This window comes from Euprymna scolopes, chromosome 40, assembly GCF_053919585.1.
Source record: "Euprymna scolopes isolate OS-2025 chromosome 40, ASM5391958v1, whole genome shotgun sequence".
Lineage (NCBI taxonomy): Eukaryota > Metazoa > Mollusca > Cephalopoda > Sepiida > Sepiolidae > Euprymna > Euprymna scolopes.
In genome coordinates this window covers 49,704,920-49,712,796 of record NC_136521.1, presented here as the reverse complement: position 1 = coordinate 49,712,796, position 7,877 = coordinate 49,704,920, and the positions used below count along the sequence as shown (strand labels likewise).

The 7,877-nt window shown below is 33.1% G+C and overlaps 1 pseudogene; it reads left to right on the top strand.

Annotated features, from left to right (window-relative positions):
- The first annotated feature begins 7,074 nt into the window (after window positions 1-7,074).
- LOC145265912 (5S ribosomal RNA) lies at window positions 7,075-7,191 on the top strand (annotated as a pseudogene).
- Window positions 7,192-7,877: the final 686 nt, after the last annotated feature.

The following is a 7,877-nucleotide window of genomic DNA, read 5'->3' as shown; positions in this document are numbered from 1 at the left end:
GTTAGCTGAGCAAAACAATAAAAAAGAAGAAAATTGCGAGCGCAAAAAAAAAAGATAAAAAAGAAAGAAAGAAAATTGCGAGCGCAAAAAAAAGATAAAAAAGAAAGAAAGAAAATTGCGAGCGCAAAAAAAAAGAAAAAAGAAAGAAAGAAAATTGCGAGCGCAAAAAAAAAGAAAAAAGAAAGAAAGAAAATTGCGAGCGCAAAAAAAAGATAAAAAAGAAAGAAAGAAAATTGCGAGCGCAAAAAAAGATAAAAAAGAAAGAAAGAAAATTGCGAGCGCAAAAAAAAGATAAAAAAGAAAGAAAGAAAATTGCGAGCGCAAAAAAAAGATAAAAAAGAAAGAAAGAAAATTGCGAGCGCAAAAAAAAAATAGGAATAGTAAGCAGGCTCGAACCCGTATCACGCCAGAGAAAAAAAGAGGTGAAAAAAATACAAACCGTCGCACCGACGTACTAGCAGTGTCAGAAATTTCGTGAAAATAGTGAATAATTCCACCCCATCTTTCCAAGCTTATAACTCCTCGAAAAATGTAATTCAAGCCCTAATTTTTTTTTTTCAATTAAAGGAACAAGGACCAAGGTTTTATTAAAAAAAACAAAAAAAAACAATGTGTTCTTTTTTTAAAAAAAGGTTTTAAACTTCGGACTTTACAGGTAAATTTCTAAAAAAGGGATTTTTTTTTTGTTTTAAATTTGAATATATTATTTATTGACCTTTTCTCTTCAATTTGTGATATATAAAACTATTAAACATAAATTAATTATTTACTTTTTAATGGACATTTCAAAATGAGAGGCGTGAATTATTCGACCCTCTGTTTTTCCAAGCTTATAACTCCTCGAAAAATGTAATTCAAGCCCTAATTTTTTTTTCAATTAAAGGAACAGGGACCAAGGTTTCATTAAAAAAAAACAAACAAAAAAAAACAATGTGTTTTTTTTTTTTTTAAAAAGGTTTTAAACTTCGGACTTTACAGGTAAATTTCTAAAAAAGGGATTTTTTTTTGTTTTAAATTTGAATATATTATTTATTGACCTTTTCTCTTCAATTTGTGATATATAAAACTATTAAACGTAAATTAATTATTTACTTTTTAAGAGAAACTTGAAAATGTGTGACACTTACACAAATGGGGGGCGTGAATTTAAAAAAAAAACGTTTGTCTAAAATATTATATTCGGTTTATTGGAAAGAACATAAAATTTCACATTGACCCTGAAAATATCGTAAAAATAGAATCAATAGAAAAATTTTGATAGATTTTTAAAGTTTAAAAATTGAAAAATATTGAGTTCGGAAAATTCATTACTGTTTAAAAAAATATATTTCTATTACTTTTAAAACAACTGTAATAGTTTATTTTGGAAGTATAATCCATAAAGAAAATAAATAACCCACTTTTAACAGAGAAATTACGAGATTTTTATATTTTATTCGCAGTTTCGTGTTAGGGGTGTCAAAAATTCATACAAAAATTCTGATACTGCTACCGAAGTACCCACCGTGCTTGTGACGTCAACGGCGGTCGAAATAACGCCTTTTATGCGACGTCATGGAAGAGAGCGTTGAATGACTTGCAAAAAAAATGTCAGCGAAAAAAAACCCGACTCTCCCTGTACAAAAGTGCCCAGTTAAGGATGAATTAATTAATGTTTTTAGCTAATTTTTCGATATTTGTCGTCTAAAGAGTTGAGCTCCAGAATGATACCGATCTCGTGAAGATCCGTCGCCTCTGTCGAAAGTTTTTGCGAGACATACATACATACATACATACATACATACATTTAAACAGACTTTTGCCCTTTATATTATAGAAGATGGTGCATCCTTTTTCAAGTTACGTTACCTCATGTAACAGCACGAAACCGAATACCCCATGATGATGATGATGATAATGATAATGATGGCAGAGACGTCAATTTTGTTTAAGTCTATTTAATTTAAAAAATGACAATTTTTTGTCATTTTTTTTTTTACTTAGACATTCGTCGCTGAAAATAGAACACCCACGCAGCTGGTTTTCTGTGCATATACGTTTTTAATGACGGATTGATAATCTAATGTCTGCATGACGATGATGGCGGTGGTGGGGTGTAGAAGACTCTGCTCTGTTGCTAGCAACTGTCTTGTCTTTGTTGTGTCAATTCACTCTTATCGCTGTCGACTCTCTTTTTATTTGGCCTAGCTGACGACATTCCGATCGGCATTGTTTCGCAAAAATATGGTCACTTGCTGGCCAGAGATTTTGCCTTCTAAAACTTGACCTCGCTTTGGCGCCATATCCTGGGTCTTGCGAGACTTGTAACCGACTTTTTTGTTTGTCGTCACTCGACCGCACAGATTCAGTACGTGACGCTTGGCCACATTTTCTAGCCAAATTTATTGTTTAATTCACACAACGCTATGTGAATTCTTGTTCCCGAATCAGGTAAGACCAAGAGACAACAAGAAGTATAAACTACTAGAAGGATCATATACCAGCGTTGCCCGGTTGATGTAACCTCCCCTCTCCACCTGTAAAAAAAAATAATTAAACTACGGTTGTTAGTGGGGGTCCTCTGCCAGCCCAGTAAAATAGCGTGCAGTGGCGCCAGTGGCCAAGATTATTGTAACATGCCAAACTACTGACGCATTTCATATATATTTATATGAAAGATTTACCTTCCAAATAATCGCGCCTTTTTTATTATGATTTGTTCCGAAAAAAAAAAAAAATCCGGAATTTATTAAAGGAAATATGTTTCGTAAATTAAATTATTAGCAAAAATAAATTCGTATTATTTCGTTCAATAACCTTTTTTTTTTTCGGCATAATAACTTTACAAACGCAAATATTTGGGAGCTAACCTCTTCAATTTATTCCAGATTTTACAACGTTAATATACTCATGTTCTCTATATAGCATTCATAAAGGTAACGTTCAAGATTCCAATAAAGTTAAATTGTTTTTTTTTTCTCACCGCCTTTCACATTCGCCCTAATTTGACAAGATTTATAGGTTTTCGGGTAATCTGTAAAGAAATAACACACGTTTAGTTGTCGCTGACAAATAGTTTTGCCATAAGCTAAACAACGCGCGACGTGAGTTGGTTGGCTGGCCGCTCTGAAAGCAAAAGGTTTTGTCGGCGACAATTTTAGATGCGATATTCAGTACTATCATAATACCGGGAAACCTATAAATGTTTTCAAATCGTTGGTTGGTTGGTTGTTTTTGTTTTACGGCATATCAACCCTTTTCGGGTTATTTAATGCCGAATCAAAAGATTTTGAAGAAATTTTTTTTTAATAGAATATATTTGTTGTTTTCAAGTCGGTTTCTATTTAACCCATAGTTGGAATCCTAACAGGTACTACCACTCCGGGTCAAAGTGGACCTGGGAGCAATGGTAATTAAAGGGTGGCTCCACGCTCCCCAAAGCCCACAAGCTGGGGCCTCACCACTGGATATAGTTTAAGGTCATATCCAGGACCCCCATTGAGGGATTTTTATCCTCTGCAGGGGGGCAGTCGGTGTATTCTAATGCTCCACCGACAGCGCCATTTTCAAATCGTATGGAAAAGATAAAATAATTAACAAATACAGTTCCATATTGTTTAATTATTTTGTTTGTTTTTTCACGGGAAATAAAGACGCAAATATTTGGGAGCTAAAGTCTTCAATATAAAAAATAGATATGAAATGCATCGGTTTGAAACATCAGCAATGTACGCATAGTTTGTTTCATATTAAAAAGACGTTTACTTTTTTATTGTTGTTTTAACGAAGACGTCGTTGTCATCTTCGTCGGCGTCGACGACGCCGACGACGACGAAGGAGATTTCTATAGTTGATAACGTATTTAAAACTTTTTTAAAAAAAGCAAGTAAATGGGTTATTTAATGTTCGTTAAGTTATATTCTCAGTCGATGAGGAGATCCTCATAGTTGATATCGTGCTGCAAATTTTGTAAAAGAAAGTAAGTAAACGTATTATTTAATATTCGTTAAATGATTTCGCCTTTCTTATATTTTCCGATATTACATGCATGAAATGACCTATGCAGTGAATGAACTTTACACCGGGCAAACTAATATGACGCCATATTTTAATGTTAGTAAGCGTTCGTTTATAAAGCGAAGAACTGTAAACCGGAATATGAAAATTTTCAGAGCTCAACTAATCAAAGTGGACGGACTTTGGAAGGAGCCTTTATTATTTATGAATTGGAAATTGGAAAGATTACGGTAGGTATATGTATCTATTAACCAGCTAGGGACGGTGTAATCGCAGACTCTGTGGGACGTGTAGCATTCGTGCCGGTGACAACTGGTAGCAGTAGTAGGAGAGAATTTAGGGACTCCTTCCTCTAAAGATGTTGCGATTGTGATGGTGTTTCTCGTAGGATTCAATGTAGTAATTTATTATTACGACTAAATGTGTCTGGAATGGTGTTCGATATTAGTCTAGATATATTGAATTTGCATGTGACATCTGTTGTTGTAAACCTACGCTAATTTAGTCAAGAGAAGAATTTTTGCAGTCATTTTATTATACATAAATTTTGTTTGAATTTTAGAAATAACAAAGGGAGATAAATCTAGTTAAAGCGCTGACACCCCTTCCCATCTTTAATACTAACTAAATCGAACATTTTGCTCAGTATCATAACAAATTGTTTTTTTAGCTGTAAAAAAAACAACTGCGAGATGAAATTAAGTGAAATTTTTTTCCAGAGAACTTCATTCCATAACGGATACATACAGTTTAAACTTTTTTCGATATTTTCATTTTTTAATGTCTTGACTAAACTGTACAAGTACCAAATAATTTATATAAAAAAATTATTTTAGTTTTAACACATTTTGTTATATTTTGGGTTTCATTAAAAAAGTCTTATTATAAGTTATGCTTAGAAGGAGAGTGTTTGTCGTTGAGAGAGAGTCTTATTATAAGTGATGTTGTATCTTAGAGAGAGATGTTGTTGTAAGAGAGATTGTTCGTTTTAAAGTTAATTCTTAGGTTAATAGATGTGTTGCTATGTGAAGCTCTTAGAGTGAGGAGATAGTGTTCAGACAATCTTAGTGTAGATATGAAATGTAGATTCACATTGTGGATATGAGATGTCGAGACGTGTATGTAATGACATTTTATAACACAGATATATAGACATATAATACAATTTTCACTTTACCTTTTTGTAAGAATCACAAACACAAGACGACGTTTTATCAAAACACATGATGGGTTTATTTCTTCACGACCGGCCGTGGTTTTCTCATCAAGAATTCAAAGCTTCACATTTTAGTTTCAAAGTGACCGTCTCGCTTCCTAGACGTTCGAATTTCCAGACCCTCTCTGAGTTTCTCACTGACTAACCCTCTCTCTAACTCTCACTTCCTATATTGAGAAATACATGCATGTTCGACCAACGTGAGCAAAATTCACGTGTCACCAACATGCGCGACTTTGCACGTTTCCGACATTATGATTTCCCAATAACCTATTTTTCTTTGATGTTTTTACAAAGGAATTCAACCTACATATCTAATTTATTTAACCCATATTTTATTAGCCACATTCTTTCTAACAATTGAATAGTTTATTTATTATTTATTTCATCAGAATTAACAATTTACTGGACATTCCATTTAAACCTATTGTTCTTTAAAACTTATATCCAAGCTTCGATTGCTGCTTTCTCTCATTTTATTTTCATTTTAAGTAATCTCTCTATTTTTATACTTACAGGAAAAGGGGACAGCCCTTATCATGTAACAATTTTGTGCTATCATGAAACAATGAAAAATAAAACTTTTATTTTTGCCATTTAATTATTAAAAATATAAAAAAAAAATTAATTTATGGAAATATCAAAAATAAATTTTTAAAATTATTACCATACGAATATATTTTAAATATTTAGAAAATTATTCATAGAAATGTAAACTATGAAAGTTTAAATTACTTTTTTTAAATAAAATATTATTAATATATTTTACGTACAAAAAAAGTATTTAAAGAAATGTAAATAAAAGTTTATTGTTTTATGGTTTTGTTTCATGATAAAACAAGGGTTTCCATGCGGTCGCGTATCCGTTCCAGATTTAGCTAAACAGTCCATTTTTGGCAACTTAAGTTTGGGAACTGAATTTTTGTATTGTATATGGAGATAACCTATTTAAATGGTCAATTCAGGAGAGGGAATTCTGTTCTCAACTTCTTTGTTTCAGATGTAAAGGAGTAATTTAATGGAATATTCGAATATCTATGTATTTCATATAGAGATCACGTGTTAGCCTCAGGAAGGCAGGTCTTTGACTTTTGAGAATTTCGTCTGAAATAAAACGAAACAAGAGAGACGAGCTCAGCTTAGTCATCGATTGTTATGGATAATAACATACTAGTTGAGAATTCACCGTTCAGATTCCAAGGCGTAACATTGACAAGCAATCAAAAAGTCAAAAATAGTAAACAATCTATTTTTGGAAGTCCATAATGGACACCAATCTATTTTGGGAAGTCCAGAATAGTTAATAATCAATTTTTGAAATTCTAGAATAATTAATCTTATTTTGTAAAGTAAAAAGTAGTTAACAATCTATTGTTGAACTTAAAGAATAGCTAACAATCTCATTTTGTAATGTACAGAATAGTTAACAATCTACTTTTAAAAATCCAGAATAGTTAACAATCTATTCTAGAACTGGCAGAATAATAAACAATCTTATTTTGTAAAGTACAAAATAGTAAGGAATCTATATTTAAAGTACATAATAGTTAATATATTTTGTAAAGTACAGAATAGCTAACAATCTTATTTTAAAAGTGCAAAATACTTAAGTTTAATGAACTGCATGCGAAACATGTAGCTTTAATTGAAACAAATATATAGAATACATTGCTGTAGTTATAATTCTAAAAAATATTTAGAAGACATTGCCAAAACTCCTGCAAAACAAGTGATCATCCTCTAACGCTCTAGAAAAATACTGACAACTGACAGTATCTCATATCTCCCGAAACCTTCATTCCTATATGCATGCAATATTGTTACCGTATATGGGCCAATGGTCTATCTATATTGAATAGAATATATACGGCATAATCGCGTTGACACACCGGTTCTCGTGAGATCACCGAAGTTAAGCAACGTTGCGCCTGGTTAGTATCAGATGGGTGACCATTTGGGAATTCTAGGCGCTGTATGTGCTCTCCGCTTATCTTGGCATTTGTTTCCAATCGTCTTGTACTTCATTTGCATCTGGTATTTAACAATGTCGAATTAGGAGAGGTGTGGTTGGAGATTGCGCACCTCCTGCCACAAAAAATCAGCTAGGCTCCAACCACTGTCCCATCGACGAAATGCTGCATCCCTCTGCCTGTTTTACAAGTACTTTACTGGTAGATGCTCCGACGAACTACAAGCCCTATTACCATCTCGACGTAAAAACCTTTGACAAACTCGAAAAGTAGCAAAATCCCACCCCTACATAGTAGAAATTTCTAGATGTAAGAAAGACTTCTACTCTAATAGTTTCTTCCCTGTGATTGCTAGACTTTGGAATCCCCTTCCGGGTTCCTGTTTCTCCGACTGTACTGACATGCAGAAGTTCAGGTGTAGTGTAAACAGACATCTTGCTGCTCAGCTCCCTAAATAGTGCCCCTACAAATTATGTCTCAGATAGTAGCACCCTACATCAAAGTGGCACTGTGCCTTGCTTGGGGTGAAAATGCAATAAAAAAGAGACACTCTTTTCGAGGTTGAATCCCTAGCGCGGACGATATTCAAAATGCATCTGCGAATTAATTAAGACTTCTATCTGGTCATGGCTGACGGAACAAGAACATGCTACCTCGCATAGATTAAATAAAGAATTAAATTGAAAATACCGTAC